Source organism: Monodelphis domestica, chromosome 1 (genome assembly GCF_027887165.1).
Source record: "Monodelphis domestica isolate mMonDom1 chromosome 1, mMonDom1.pri, whole genome shotgun sequence".
Lineage (NCBI taxonomy): Eukaryota > Metazoa > Chordata > Mammalia > Didelphimorphia > Didelphidae > Monodelphis > Monodelphis domestica.
This window is the reverse complement of record NC_077227.1, coordinates 718,241,960-718,257,198: the sequence shown is the minus strand read 5'-3', so window position 1 is coordinate 718,257,198 and position 15,239 is coordinate 718,241,960. Positions and strand designations below refer to the sequence as shown.

Here is a 15,239-nt window from a genome sequence, read left to right as displayed (position 1 = left end):
CCACCTTACCACCATCACTGCTAATTGCTGCATCATCTCAAAGAGGAGGAGGAGCCTCAATGCCCACGCCCTTTATCCTCTGTTTATAGGAAGTATGTAATAACAGGAAATCAGTGGGCTCTTGGGATATGTAGTTCTTTTTTTAGGGTAACAGATTTTCAATTATACATTCTAGCTGTCCCCCTGGGCTGTCTGAAGCCAAGTTTAAGCCAGTTGTTTCCGATTTGTCACTTGCTAGCACACAGACCTCCCTCCTATATGTTCCTGGTTGCTAGAATTCTAAAGACTAAGTAGGGTGGAGTAAATCTAAAATTCACAGTATGTTCTATATAAGTTCCCGACCCAGTTTGGTTTCCATAGACAGCAGCTGGTCTAGGTTCTGCAGGTTTAAAGTAACTTAACCCTTGTTTACTTCTTGATTTTGATCTCCAGATTATTCTACTTCAGGCTTATACATGGGACTAAAGGTTAAAATCGAGATGCCCCCCTTTTTTGGACTCAGAGCCAAAATTTTTTCCTCTCCCAGGCATAGTGGAGACCACAATCACTCCTCTACAACCTGGAGCTGTGACCCAGAACCAGGCAATGGGCAAGAGAGCTGTCAGTTGGTGCCTATTCTTATTTCTAGCACTTTCCCAGTCAGAACTTGGTAAGCTCCACTTCCCCCACTTTTTTTTTTAATTTTAGTGGAGGTATATTGAGTTAGCTGGGCAAAAATGTTGCCTCATTCCACCATCTTGATATTGCCTTGATCTAAGGGTCTTAGGTATGGGAAAGGATTATTTTTGGTGATGGATGCTGGTGAGGAAGAAAACTTCTTTTCCATCCCCCCTCACTCATTTTTTCTATCTTTAGCCAAAGGTTTTAAGATTCCCATCTCCTAGGATGAGACGGTCTCCTCTGCTCAATCTTAAATCAGGGTGGGAAGGAAGAGTCTGATAGTGTGATGGAATCCCTATTTGAAGAGACAAAGCCTCCTGGGAGTCTAGCTTCTAGAATCACTCGGGTCCTTCCCTTTGTCTGACCTCTTCAGGCACATATTCCCCACACCCACCTGGGACTTGAACCGTCTTCATCTCAGGCCAGAGTGTGACAAACAGCACCAGGATGGTGAGAGGTGTCCAGGGTCTCATGGTGGCAATCTACAGAAAAGTATAGCCTGGAGAAGGTCCTTTACCCTCTCTTGAGGCCCATGAGAATAAGGCTGGGAATAGGGGAGGATTTAGAAGAATAAAGGCAGGGCATGGGCTCTTGATTCATAGCCAGTCACTCAATAATCTAACTCTGATGCTGCCTGAGGGTCAAAACCCTTACAGAGCGGATGAACAGACACTGAATTCTGGAACAAGCTGTCCATCCATCAGAGGTCATGCACTTGCTACAGCCTTTTGGGGCTTAATCTGTTCTAGTTTTCCAACCTTGACTGCCACAAGATTTTGGGACTCCCACCAAGGGCCTTAAACATTCCAGTCCAATAAATATCATTTGAATGAATAGATCCTCCACGACAATATATTTTTGGCTCCATTGTCGTCAGAAGGAATCAAAAGAAATTCTAAAGCAGTTAGTGAGTCCTTCAATAGATCAGGTACTCTGTGGTGTGCTGAAGAAACAAGGAGAAGTGAACAAGATTGTGGGACCTTAAAGGATTTCCATTCTAATCGGAAAGACAAGACATTAAGGAGAGTGAATGCCAAGGAGGGTGATGGATGCCATTGGGCCAATGATTGACTTGTCATTTTCAGAAATGGTAGCCCTGATTCAACTGCTAGTCTCTGAGGAAGGATCAGAAAGGAGTAGGGAAGAGGAGAGAGGAAGGTAAAAAGGAGGTGGCTGGGAAATGGTGGCTGGCTTGAGATGGTCAAAATAATAATAACCATTACTGATCAATCAGGGCCCAGGGCCACAGGGGTGAGAACAGTATAACTCTTTTATTAGAGATTCATTGCTAGTTCCATCTCATCTCATCCCATTCCCTTCCATTTTGTGCAATTCCATCTCATTTTCTTGTGATTGTTCAGAGAATTACATATATAGATTGATACTGAAAATGGGTCAGATGCAAGTCAATCTGAGTGAAGGGATTGGACCTGGGGAACCAGAGAAAGCTGTTTAGCCTTTCAAAACAATAGAAGCTTTAAGAGAAGTTCATTTCAGACCACAGAAAGAAGCAGGACAACTGGAAACAAGAATCAGATTTGTTCAACTAATATTCATTATACAAAGGCAGTGACTGGAGAGCCAGTCTTAGATATGGAAAATCCTGGGTTCAAATGTGGCCTCAGATACTTCTTGCCTGTGTGACCCTGGGCAAGTCACTTAACCTTCATTATGCAACCTTTACCACTCTTCTGCCTTAGAACCAATACAAAGTATTGATTCTAAGATGGAAGGTTAGGGTTTAAAAATGTTTTAGACTCTTACCAATTGTAGAAGCAGTCTCCATTTAAAAATAGATGTGTTTTTTTTTAAATCACTGCCATTTCCAAATAATTCCCTCTCATATCCTTTCTCCCTCATAGATGCAAGAGGCTTGCATTTTTGTGATTTGATCTTCCAGCAGAGAAGTACCTGGCCTCCCTGAGTTCTCATACTGTATGGAGAAGAGTAGTCTGTTGTGGCTGTAAAGTCCTTTAAGGGTGTCTCCTCTCACTTATATAGTATGGAAAAAGACACCAGAGGCCTCCAGGGTAATAGATAATTCCCTTACATATAGCGGTAGTGTCTCGGTGACCGAGAATGACGATTGTCTTTGTGCGTTTTCATATACGGTGTACCCTCATGTGGCTTTGGAGTCCAAAGACTGAAGTGCAGAGTTTGTGGCACATGGGGCATGGGACACCAGTTGTTACAGGAGGTGCGGTTGTGGCCTGGTGTCGGCGTTCACGCACAGCGGCAAGACGTCGACGTCGCTCATCTTCAAAGGTGGTGGCGGCATGTTTAATGTGGGTTCTCCAGCTGCTTCTGACAGAGGCAGCGAGTTCTAGTTGCTTTGGTGTCCTGCCAGCCCACTTCAAGATTGACTTTAGCTGATCCTTGAATCTTTTCTTTGGTCGGCCTTGTTTCTGGAGTCCAGCTGACAGTTCACCATAGAATACCTGTCTTGGTATTCGCTGTGGGTCCATGCGGATGACATGTCCAGACCATCGTAGCTGGGTTTTGAGGACCATGACTTGGATGCTGGTGGAGTTGGCTCTGTCGAGGACTTCCTGGTTGGTGATTCGGTCCTGCCATCAGATCCTCATGATTGACCGGAGGGAGCGTTGGTGGAATTGCTCCAGCTGTTTCATGTGCTTCCGGTACAGTGTCCATGTCTCGCAACCATACAGGAGTGAGCTGAGGACCCTGCGTTGTACACTTTGAGCTTCGTCGCAGTGCTTACACCTCTGTGTTGGCGGACTTTGGAGCGCAGCCGCCCGAGTGCCTGGCTGGCCTTTTGGATCCTGGCATTGATCTCATGGTCTAGGGACCCGTCGTTGGCGATGGTGCTGCCCAGGTACTTGAAGGTGTTGACGTTAGAAAGCTGCAAGCCATCAATTGTAATGCACAGCTGGTTAGTTGGCCTCCCTGGTGCAGGTTGGAACAGCACCTCTGTTTTGCTGAGGCTGATAGTCAGGCCAAACAGTTTTGTTGCGGTGGAGAACCTGTCCACAATGGTTTGAAGATGATTTTCTTCATCAGATGGGCCATGAGAGCACAGTCATCTGAGAAGAGAGCTTCCAGGATGAGTCTCTCTGTTGTCTTTGTTTTTGCAGTCAGGCAGCGAAGGTCAAATAGTGAGCCATCCAGTCGGTATTTGATGTAGACGCCCAGGTCTAGATCCATCACAGCATGTCGTAATACTTGGGTGAAAAATAGGTTGAATAGTACCGGAGCGAGGACACAGCCTTGTTTCATGCCATTGGAGATGGTGAAGCCATCGGAAGTCTCTCCACCAAATAGGACTTCCCCTGTCATGTCAACATGAAAGAGCTGGATCAGTTTGACGAATTTTGCTGGGCAACCGAGCTTGCTGAGGATCACCCACAATGCGTCTCTGTTCGCTGTGTCGAACGCCTTTGTCGGGTCTATGAAGACAATGTAGAGACTTGGGTTCTGCTCAAGGCATTTTTCCTGCATTTGCCTCACCATGAAGACCATGTCGATGGTGCTGCGATCTGGTAGGAAGCCACATTGTGATTCAGGCAGGTTCTGCTCTGAAACAGATGACAGGAGTCTGTTGAGTATAACACGGGCGAGGATCTTTCCAGCAGTGGAGAGTAGTGAGATGCCTCTGTAGTTGTCACAGGCTGTTCGTGAGCCTTTGTTCTTGTATAGGGCTACAATGGAGGCATCTCTGAGTTCTGGGGGCATGTCTTCCTCTTCCCATATGCTGGTCAGCACTATGTGGAATGCCTGGAGCATCTTTCCATTTAAGGCCTTGTACACCTTGGTTGGGATCCCATCTTTACCAGGTGCCTTGCCTGCACTCATTTATTTAATGGCTTTTTGGACTTCCTCTATTGAAGGAGGGACATCAAATTGTTCAATGGTGCAGTTTTGGGGGATCTGGTCAAGGGCGCTTTGGTCGACTGAAGAAGGTCGGTTGAGAAGCTGACTGAAGTGTTCTTTCCACCTGTTGCTGATGCCTTTTTTATCTTTTATGAGAGTGTCACCATCAGAGGATAGCAAGGGAGTGGTGGTAGGTTTTAATGGCCCAAAGACAATCTTGAGGGCACTGCAAAATTGTTTGTAGTTTTTTGTATCAGCAAAGCACTGGATTTCTTCTGCCTTTTCTTCCCACCATCGGTCTTGCATCTTCCTGATCTCACACTGTGCCATGGCTTGGAGAGGCTTGAATCTGTCCTTCTTAGGAGCAGAGTTTGGGTTATTTTGCCACTCCATAAAGGCTTTGCTCTTTTTGCTCAATAGGTCTTCAATAGTAGTGTTGTTCTTGTCAAACCCGTCCTGGTGGTTGCGTTGTTTGGGGCCTAGGACTGCCTTTGATGTTTCCTTCACTGCGTCTCTGAACTGGTTCCATTTCTCGGTTGAGCTTCCAGTGAGTGGTTCCTTGGCAGACAGCTTGTCGTCCAGGCAGGACTGGAATGTTTGCAAATAAGATGGATCTCTAAGACGACTGTAAAATGCGTGAACTGTCTGGGCGTGAACTGTCTTGACGAAGAGTCAAACACTACTGAAACAACTGAATATACACCTGAAACTGTCGACATGTAAACCTTATGACCTGATGAAAATTGGAATGGTATATAGATTAAATATATAATAAAGTAAATCATGTCATCTTCAAAATAATTGAGTTAAGAACATGACTTTGATGGTTTATTAGGAGTAGCTTCTGGGAGTGCAATTAAAAAAAAGACTATAAAAAGAACAAGTTAAAAATCTCCAACTAAACACCAAATTAGAAATTTTAAAAATTAAAGGTGAGATCAACAAAATTGAATGTAAGAAAACCACTGAATTAATAAATCCACTCAATTCCATTGATTAATATGATTTTTAAAAAGAAAATAAAACCAAAACACTAGCATTAAAGATGAAAAGGGTGAATTTACCAATGATGATGAAATGAAAACAATTATTAGGAGTTATTTTGCTCAGATATGTACAAACAAATTTAACAAAGTGAAATGTAAGTATACTTACAAAAAAATAAGCTGTCTAGACTATCAGAGGAAGAAATAGAATACCTAAATAAACCCATTTTGGAAAAAAAGAAATAGAACAGGTCAATAAGTGAACTTTTTTAAAAATAAAAAGAATCAGGACCAGATGGACTTACAAATGAATTCTAGAAAACCTTTGAAGGTCAACAAATTCCAATAGTAAAAAAATTATTTGAAATAGCAGATAAAGGAAGAGTTTTTACTAAACTCTTTTAACAAAACAAACACGATGCTGATACCTAAACCAGGAAGAGCAAAAACAGAAAAAGAAAATTTTAGACCAAATTCATTATTGAATATGGATGCAAAAATCCTATATAAAATACATCATGATGAAGCAGAAATTATATCAGGAATGCAGGATTTAAGATGAGTGGCCCAATATAAGGTTTTAATGGCCTAATAAGGAAAACTATCAACACAATTGATTATATTCATAAGACAAATAATAAAAACATGATTATATCAATAGATTTAGAAAAAAATCTGACAAAATACAATACTCATTCCTATTAAAAAACAATGGACAGCATAGGTATAAATGAAGTTTTTCTTAAAATAATGTGAAGCATCTTCCTAAAACTATCAGCAAGTATTCTCTGTAATAGGGGCCTTTCCAGTAAGATCAAGAGTGAAACAAAGATGTTCATAATCATTAATATTATGTAATGTATTAGATATTTTAGTAATAGCAATGAGAAGAAAAAGAAATTGAAGGAATCAGAATGGGCAAAGAGGTAATAAAACTATATCTGTTTGCAGATATAATGATGATATATGTGGAAAATTCTAGAGATTCAACTAAAATTAGTTGAAATTATTAACAATTTTAGCAAATTAGCAGATAAAAATAAATCCATACAAATCATCAGCATTTTTGTATATTACTAACAAAGTCCTGTAAGAAGAGATAGAAAGAGATATTCCATTTAAAACAATCACAGATAGAATAAAACACCTGGGAGTATACCTGCCAAAACAAGCCCAGGAACTATATGAACATAATTATAAAATACTTTTTATACAAATAAATCAGATCTGAATAAGTGGAGAAGTATTAATTGTTCATGGATGGGCAGAACCAATTAAAAATGTCAATCCTACCAAAACAGATCTACTTATTCAATGTCATTCCAATTAAATTATTTTATTGAGGTGAAAAAAATCCAACAAAATTCATTTCTAAGAACAAAAGATTAAGAACATCAAATTAATTAATGAAAAAATGTAAAGGAAGGAGTTATAGGAATACAAGATTTTAAATTGCATTATAGTATGCATTATAAAAACAATCTGGTACTGGCTAGGAAATAGAAAGGTAGATCAGTAGAATAGGACAGACACAATAAATAGTAGTAACTTTATATTTGACAAAGTCATAGATCCAGCTTTATGGGATAAGAAATCATGATTTGGTAAAAATTTGTCGGGACAATTGGAAAGTAGTTTGACAGAAATTGGGTATAGGCTAATATTTTACACAGTCACTTTAAAATAATATCAAACTAGATACATGATCTAGACAAAAAAGGAGATATAAGTAAATTGGAAGAACAAGGAACATATTACCAATCAGATTTATGGATAGGAGAAAAAAGTTATGAATCATCTCTATCAGAGATAGAGAACGTTTTGAGATCTACAGTGGATAATTCTGAGTACTTTTAAGTTGAAAAGCTTCTGTTCAAATAAAACAAAGGTTGCCAAGATAAGAAGGAAAACAGAAAATTAGGGGGAAAATTTATAGACAGCTTTTCAGATAGAAGACTCATATCTAAATAATAAGAGCCATCTCCAAATTTATAAATAACAAAAGATATAAACAGACAATTTTTGTTTATTTTTTATCTTATTTTAATAACAAACTAAAACATAAGTTTTTCAAATTTATATGATTCATGTTGTCTCCCTCCCTTCTTCCCACCTCCCTCCTGAAGTTGACAAATAATTCAATCTGGGTTGTATGTAATATCACTCAAAACATTGCCATATTATTCATTTTTGTATAATCTGATAAAACCCAAACCCCAAATCATATACCCAAATAAGTGATAAATCAAGTTTTCATCTGTATTCCTTCTCCAACAGTTCTTTCTCTAGAGTTGGATAGCATTCTTTTTTGTAAGGGGCTGACCAGCAGCCCTTACAAGAAAGGAAAGATAGAAGATTGACCCTTGGGGGAAGGGCTGAAGCCGAGGGGATGGATAAGAATGGAGGCAGACACCAATGCAATATTAACCATGAGCGAGCTGCACAGATCAAGCTCCAGCTACCTAACTTCACAAGGACATGAGGCAGTTAGATAACCTTAAATCAACAACACGGGAGTCAGAAATGAGTATAGAGATCAGCTGAGAGAAAAGCCACTGATTGCTTAGAGCCAGTGCTCTAAGTAAGCATAGATCATTCCGGCTTGAGGATAGGAGATTAAGAAGGAAAGGTCTTTCACAGAGATAAAGGAAATTCCATGAGAAAGCTGTTCTTGGTCAGAGGCCAAGCTCCAGGAAGTAGAGGGACAGGTGAAAAAGATAATGAGGACTGGCTTTCTGTCAGCTGCTCCTATTTATTGACATTGTGATGCAAAGGTACATAATACATATTAATGAAGACACAGTGGATTGCCATTGGTTCAGGTGTATATTACAACAAGGCAGAGGCATGGATTGTCCCAGCCAGGTGAGCACAAAGAAACCTGAGTTTGCACCTAAACCTTAGGAATGTTGGGATCAAAGGTCAGTGCCTTTCTTGCCATGCGCAGGACTGAGTATGCGCTCTCCTAAGACAATCCTTACAGATTAATTATCTTCCTTGTGCCTACACAGGTGTGGACTGTTACATTTTTCATAAGTCCCTTAGAATTGTCCTGGATCATTGTATTGCCCTTTGTAGTAAAGTCTGTCACATTTGATCATCCCACAATATTTCATTTACTGTGAATAATATTCTCCTGGTTTTACTTATTTCACTCTGCAACAGTTCACATAATCTTTCCATATGAACAGATAATTTTTTAATGAAATCAAAGCCATATATAGGTATATGAAAAAATCCTCTAAATCACCATTAAGTAAAGAAATGCAGACCAAAACAATTCTCAGAAGAGAAACCCAAACCCATCTCACTTTTATATGGCTCTGATTCTTTACATTGTACCCAAATTTGACTTTGCAACTTCAATACATTGTTCCTACATCTGCCCATCATGTTTAATCTGAATAAGATCCAGACTAAATGTTCTTTATTTCTTCATCCAGTTCTCATTTGACATGATTTTTTTCCAAACTGCTTTTCATCCTAGCTATCCTTCTCTTCACAAAGACTTTTCAACATTCTTCCTCAAAGTGATTTCTAGAATTATACAGGATTCTCCAGATGTGGTCTTTCTCAGGACAGAATATGGTAAGATTTGCTATTTTCCTCTCTTTTTTTCAAATTATATTTCAAATATAATTGAGATCTATCCCATTTCTGGACTTTTGGAAAGGAATTATGGGTATCATCAAAATGCTTTGAATTAAGTACCCAGTGATCTATCCTATAATCAGCTCAATATAAATATGGATCTTCACCAAATAAGAGAGAACACTTTCAAGTTTTCCTACAACTAGGCACCCACTTGCTAGAGAAGCAATTATTTTTTTAAATTTTATTTAATTAGTCAATTTAGAACATTATTCCTTGGTTACAAGAATCATATTTTTCCCTCCCCTCCCCTCCCCTACCCCTTCCTGTAGCCAACAGACAATTCCACTGGGTATTACATGTGTCCTTGATCAGAACCTATTTTTATGCTGTTGATATTCGCACTAGGATGTTCATTTAGGGTCAATATCCCCAATCCTATCCATCGACCCATGTGATCAAGCAGTTTGCTTTCTTCTGTGTTTCTGCTCCCACAGTTCTTCCTCTGGATGTGGATGGTGCTCTTCCTCATAGATCCCTCTGAGTTGTTCAGGATCACTGCATTGCCACTAATGGAGAAGTTCATTACATTCGATTGTACCACAGTGTATCAGTCTCTGTGTACAGTGTTCTCCTGGTTCTGCTCCTCTCACTCTGCATCCATTCCTGGAGGTCATTCCAGTTCACATGGAATTCCTCCAGTTCATTGTTCCTTTGAGCACAATAGTATTCAATCCCCAACAGATACCACAATTTGTTCAGCCATTCCCCAATTGAAGGGCATCCCCTCATTTTCCAATTTTTTTGCCACCACAAAGAGCGCAGCTATGAATATTTTTGTACATGTCGTTTCCCTTATTATCTCTTTGGGGTACCAACCCAGCAGTGCTATGTGTGGATCAAAGGGCAGACAGTCTTTTAGAGCCCTTTAGGTATAGTTCCAAATTGCCCTCCAGAATGGTTGGATCAATTTACAACTCCACCAGCAATGCATTAATGTCCCAACTTTGTCACATCCCCTCCAGCATTCATTACTTTCCAATGCTGTCATGTTAGCCAATCTGCTAGCTGTGAGGTGATACCTCAGAATTGTTTTGATTTGATCTCTCTGATTATAAGAGATTTAGAATACTTTTTTAAAGCAGGAAGGCTGACACGCAGCCTTCCCACAAAAGGAAAGATAGAAAGCTGCCCTTGGGGAAGGACTACAGTCGAGGAGATGGACAAGAAACAGGCAGACACACACGTAATATTTAACAATGGAGCTCCACAGAAAGCCTCGACTACTTAGTTATCAGAGGACATGATACCACTAAGTAGTCCTAAATAAACAATATGTGGATATAGGAGTATAGGGATTAGCTGAGAGGAAAAACCCTGATCCCTTGCAACCTGGGCTGCAGGTACCGGCTTGAGGAGAGGAGATCAAGAAAGGAATCATCAGTTCCTTAGAGCTGGTACTCTAAGCATGAACCACTTGAGGATAAGAGATTGAGGAGGAAAGGTCTTTCAGGAAGGGAGAGAGATAGAGAGGGAGCAAGTTAAAGAGTGAGTTTAGCCAGAGGCTAAGCTCCAGGAAGGACAGAGATAGGTGAGAGGTGATGCTGCAAAGAGGGCTGGCCTTCAGTGGAGCTCCTATTTATTTCCTTTGAGATGCAAATGTGCACAATACATAGGGATGAGTACAAGTATATTATCATTGGTCACTTGTAAATTACAACAAGGTATAGGTGTGGTTTGTCTTAGCCAGGTGAACACAAAGAAACCTGATTTCACGCCTAACCAGGGGGAAGCTGGGATCAAGGGTCAACAGGCTTTACTAGCCATGTGCAAGACTGAGCATGCTCTCTTCTAAGACAATCTTTACATTCTAACTGTTTCCCTTGTCCATAGATAGGTGTGGACTGCTACATTTTTCATGTGCTTTTTAATAGTTTTGATTTCCTTTTTTTTTAGGTTTATTATTTTATTTATTTTTCCATTTGAATAAGTTTATTTAGTCAATTTAGAAATTATTCCTTGGTTACAATAATCACAATATTTCCCTCCTTCCCCTTGTGAACCTTAAAAATTCTCAGACCCTACTTCATAAGGTTTGGTTAAGACCATTCCCCATTTAAACAATGAAGGAACTTAGATCAGGAATGTGAGACCTCTACTCTACCCCTACTTAAGCCTGCTTTAGGGGAAGAAACTCCTTGCTGAACAATGAAAAGTACTTAAACCCATACTTATAGTAAGGCAAAAGTTCTTAAGCTGTGCCTATTTTTAGATCTAATACAAAAGGGTGCTAAGTACCTATAAAGGTCAGGCAACTTGTAAATTTACAAGGAGCAAATAGGTGAGAAACTTACTCAGAGGTTTTTCAGGTGTGAATTTAATCAAAAGTTCAAGCCTTCTTAGGTGTGAATTAAGAATGGTCTGTCCTTTGGAAAACGTCTACTGTGATTGGTAGATGTGAGAACTTAGGGGAGGTGACATAGGAGAAAATTCCCTTTAGAAGGAGAGGAGAAACTGAGAGCAGGGGACTCTTGCTGGAACTCCCTCTGAGGTCTCAGGAGGAGTCTCAGAAGAACTCTCCCTGGAGATGGCAGCTGGTCAAAGCTGAACTGGTGTCTCTCTGAACACTAGAATCCTTGCTTGGAAAAATCTTGTGGTGAGTGGATAAAAGACTGACTGATCTTTCTCTTAGTTTTTGGGCCTGGGCTGGTCTGAGCTGGCCTGGGCTGGCCTATCTTTTTTCTCATTATTTCCTTTTTTCTCTCTCTCTCTCCTTTTCTTTAATTCCTCATTTGTATGAATTAAAATCTTTATAAAACACAGCTGACTTGGGTATATTTGATAATTGGGAATTTTTCCCTGGCGACCACCTTATATTTGACTTAAAACAAGACACTGTCTTGAACCCATATTTTCTGTGTTCACAATTTAAGCCAAAACACTCTCTTAACTGCCACAGTTTATGTCTTCTACTATTTTAATTATTACACCCTCCACCCACTCTTCCCACAGCAAACATGCAATTTCATTGGGTATTACATGTGTCCTTGATCAGAACCCATTTCCATGTTGTTTTTTACACTAGGATGTTCATTTAGAGTCTACATCCCTAACAATATGCCTTCAACCCATGTATTCAAGCAGTTGTTTTTCTTTGGTGTTTTTACTCCCACAGAGTTTTCTCTGGATGTGAATAGTTTTGATTTCTTTAACTAAAAATTGCCTATTCATGTCCCTTGCCCATTTATCAATTGGAGAATGACTTGATTTTTTGTACAACTGATTTAGCTCATATTAATTTGAGTAATTAGACCTTTGTCAGAGGTTTTTGTAATGAAGATTGTTTCCCAATTTGTTTCTTCACTTCTAATTTTGATTGTATTGGTTTTGTTTGTACAAAACCTTTTTAATTTAATGTAATCAAAATTATTTATTTTACATTTTGTAATTTTTTCTAACTCTTGCTTGGTCTTAAAATATTTCCTTTCCCAAAGATCTGACATGTATACTATTCTGTGTTCTCCTAATTTACTTATAGTTTCCTTCTTTATATTCAAGCCATTCACCCATTCTGAGTTTATCTTGATGTAGGGTGTGAGATTTTGATCCAAGCCCAATCTCTTCCATACTGTCTTCCAACTTTCCCAGCAGTTTCTATCAAATAGTGGATTTTTGTCCCAAAAGCTGGGATCTTTGGGCTTATCATAGATTGTCTTGCTGAGGTCACTTACTCCAAGTCTATTTCACTGATCCTCCTTTCTGTCTCTTAGTTAGTATCGTATTGTTTTGATGACCACTGCTTTATAGTATAGTTTGAGATCTGGTACTGCGAGTCCAGCTTCCTTTGGAATTTTTTTTTCATTATTTCCCTGGATATCCTTGATCTTTTGTTCTTCCAAATGAACTTTGTTATGTTTTTTTCTAATTTAGTAAAAAGTTTTTTGGTAGTTCGATGGGTATGGCACTAAATAAGTAAATAAGTTTGGGTAGGATTGTCATTTTTATTATGTTAGCTCATCTTACCCATGAGCAATCAATGTTTTTCCAATTGTTTAGATCTAGTTTTAATTGTGTGGAGAGTGTTTTATAGTTGTGTTCACATAGTTCATGTATTTGTCTTGGCAGATAGATTCCCAAGTATTTTATATTGTCTAGAGTGATTTTAAATGGAATTTCTCTTTCTAATTCTTGCTGCTGAGATGTGTTGGAGATATATAGAAATGCGGGTTTGTTTTGTATTCTGCAACTTTACTAAAGTTGTTGATTATTTCTATTAGCTTTTTAGTTGATTCTCTAGGATTCTTTAAGTAGACTATCATATCATCTGCAAAGAGTGATAGCTTGGTCTCCTCATTGCCTATTTTAATACCATCAATTTCTTTTTCTTCTAATTGCTACTGTTAGTGTTTCTAGTACAATGTTAAATAATAGAGGTGATAAAGGGCATCCTTGTTTCACTCTTGATCTTATTGGGAAGGCTTCAAGTTTATCCTCATTGCAGATGGTGTTTGCTGATGGTTTTAGATATATACTGTTTATTATTTTTGTGAAAGGCCCTTCTATTCCTATACCTTCTAGTGTTTTCAACAGGAGTGGGTGTTGTATTTTGTCAAATGCTTTTCCTGCATCTATTGAGATAATCATGTGATTTTTATTGGTTTGCTTATTAATATGATCAATTATGTGGATGGTTTTCCTAATATCGAACCATGCTTGCATTCCTGGTATAAATCCCACTGGGTCATAATGAATAACCCTTGTGATCACTTGCTGGAGTCTTTTGCTATTATTCTATTTAAGATTTTTGTATCTATGTTCATTAAGGAGACTGGTCTATAGTTTTCTTTCTATGTTTTTGACCTCCCTGGCGTTGGAATCAGTACTATATTTGTGTAATAAAAGGAATTTGATAGAACTCCTTCTTTGCTTATTCTATCAAATAGCTTGTATAATATTGGGATTATTTGTTCTTTGAATGCTTGATAGAATTCATTTTTGAATCAATTTGGTCCTGGGGATTTTTTCTTAGGAATTTCTTTGATGGCCTGTTCAATTTCTTTTTCTGACATAGGATTATTTAGGTATTCTATTTCTTCTTTTGTTAATTTAGGCAATTTATATTTTTGTGAATATTCATCCATATCACCTATATTGTCATATTTATTGCCATATAATTGGGCATAATAGTTTTTAATGATTGCCTTAATTTCCTCTTCATTAGAGGTGAGGTCTTCCTTTTCATCTTGGATACTGCTAATTTGGTTTTCTTCTTTCCTTTTTTAAATTAGATTGACCAGTACTTTGTCTATTTTATTTTAATTTTTCAAAGTACAAGCTTCTAGTCTTATTTATTAAATCAATAGTTCTTTGACTTTCACATTTTATTAATTTCTCCTTTGATTCTTAGGATCTCTAATTTAGTTTTCATCTGAGGATTTTTAATTTGTTTACTTTTTAGTATTTTAATTTGCATGCCCTATTCATTGACCTCTGCCCTCCCTAATTTGTTAATATATGAACTCAAGGTTATAAATTTCCCTCTAAGTACTGCTTTGGCTGCATCCCATAGATTTTGAAAGGATCTCATCATTGCCATTTTCTTCAATGAAATTATTAATTGTTTCTATGATTTATTCTTTAAACGATTTTGGAGAATCATATTACTTAATTTCCAATTAATTTTTGATTTGCCTCTCCATGTACCCTTACTAATTATTATTTTCATTGCATTGTGATCTGAAAAGGTTGCATTTATTATTTCTGGTCTTTTGCACTTGTTTCCAATGTTTTTATGCCCTAGTACATGGTCAGTCTCTGTGAATGTACCGTGTGCTTCTGAAATGAAGGTGTATTCCTTTTTGTCCCTGTTTATTTTTCTCCACATATCTACTAAGTTTGTTTTTTCTAAGATTTCATTCACTTCTCTTACCTCTTTATTATTTATTTTTTTGATTGATTTATCTGGTTCTGATAGAGGAAGGCTCAGGTCTCCCACCAGTATAGTTTTTCTATCTATTTCATCCTTGAGCTCCACTAGTTTCTTCTTTAGTAATTTGGATGCTATGCCATTTCGTGCATACATGTTGTGTCCTGATATTTCCCCATTGTCTATACTGCCTTTTATCAGGATGTAATTACCTTCCCTATCTCTTTTGATTAGATCTATTTTTA

At 38.3% G+C, this 15,239-nt stretch overlaps 1 long non-coding RNA gene across 2 annotated transcripts in view; it reads left to right on the top strand.

Moving 5' to 3' along the window:
- Positions 1–15,239, top strand: part of LOC103103086 (uncharacterized) — a 44,618-nt gene that overhangs the window by 11,867 nt on the left and 17,512 nt on the right. For both annotated transcript variants that reach the window (XR_008915266.1, XR_459647.3), the window contains one exon: positions 8,965–9,065. This is a non-coding gene — a long non-coding RNA (uncharacterized LOC103103086). The remainder of the gene's footprint in view (positions 1–8,964; positions 9,066–15,239) is intronic.